The sequence below is a fragment of the Diorhabda carinulata genome, unplaced genomic scaffold (genome assembly GCF_026250575.1).
Source record: "Diorhabda carinulata isolate Delta unplaced genomic scaffold, icDioCari1.1 Dcau_20, whole genome shotgun sequence".
NCBI classification, from domain to species: domain Eukaryota; kingdom Metazoa; phylum Arthropoda; class Insecta; order Coleoptera; family Chrysomelidae; genus Diorhabda; species Diorhabda carinulata.
In genome coordinates, this window is record NW_026613965.1 from 162,501 (window position 1) to 163,551 (window position 1,051).

The window sequence follows — 1,051 nt, forward strand, 5'->3', positions numbered from 1 at the left end:
CACTGTACCTCTTGTTCTGTAAAGATCGGGTCTTCGGGTGTCGTAAAGTCTCTGGTCATATTTTTTCTTTTTTCGGTTTGTAGTGGGGTGTCGTTTTGTATGTCGTCTGGGGGGAAGTACATTTCGTGTAAAGTCATTATTGTCTCCTCTCTTGTAGTTGTCCACGTTCCGTCCTGTTTTTCTATCGTTTTGAGTGAGTAGTCGGTTGTGGTCCCTGCTCTTAGTATTCTATATGCTGTTTCCCATGGATTATCCGGGTCATTGTCGGTGAGAAATTGGCGTAGTGAGTTTATTTTATTTCTTTTTATCTCTTTTTTGTATATTCTTCTTTGTTCTCTGTATATGTTTAGTTTAATTGCTCTTTCTATTGTGTTTTGTTCTTGTTGATATTGTTTTCGTTTCTTGTTTCTTGTTCGTTTTCTGTCTTAGTCTGGTCAGCTCTTGGGTCCACCATATTTGAGTTTTTTTTCTTTTTTTCCTTTTTTCTTTTTTTAGCCCGTTTTCCATGATTTTAACGTAGTTGTTTTGGTATTTTTGCGCTGTACTTTCTACGTCGTGGAGCAGGGTCCAGTCAAGATTATCCGTGATTCTTTTAATTTTCTCGTTATCTGTGTTGTTAAAGTCATATTTTGTCTTGTTTGTTTTTTGTCGATCATATCTCATGTTTTGTCTTATGTTGTATGTTATATATGCGTGGTCGCTGAGTGTCTCCTCGTTATGTACGATCCAGTCCGTTAAGGTTATTTCCTTTGTAATAGTCAAGTCTACCCAGCTTTTCCCTCTGTTGCTAATAAATGTCGGTGGGCTGTCATGTGTGTTATTTATAAAGTAAGTTCTCGAAGTTATCCAGTCCAGTATGTCCTCTCCTCTGTCGTCATTTATGTCTCCTCCCCATCCGGTGTTTTTGGCGTTGAAGTCTCCTGCCAGTATAAAGGGGTTTTTTATTTCCTCTATTTTCCTTCTGTGTCTATCTAGTCTTTTATTTCTATTGCCCCCTGGCTCGTCGTATATATTGATGATGTGTATTGTTGTGTCTTGTAATTGTATTTGG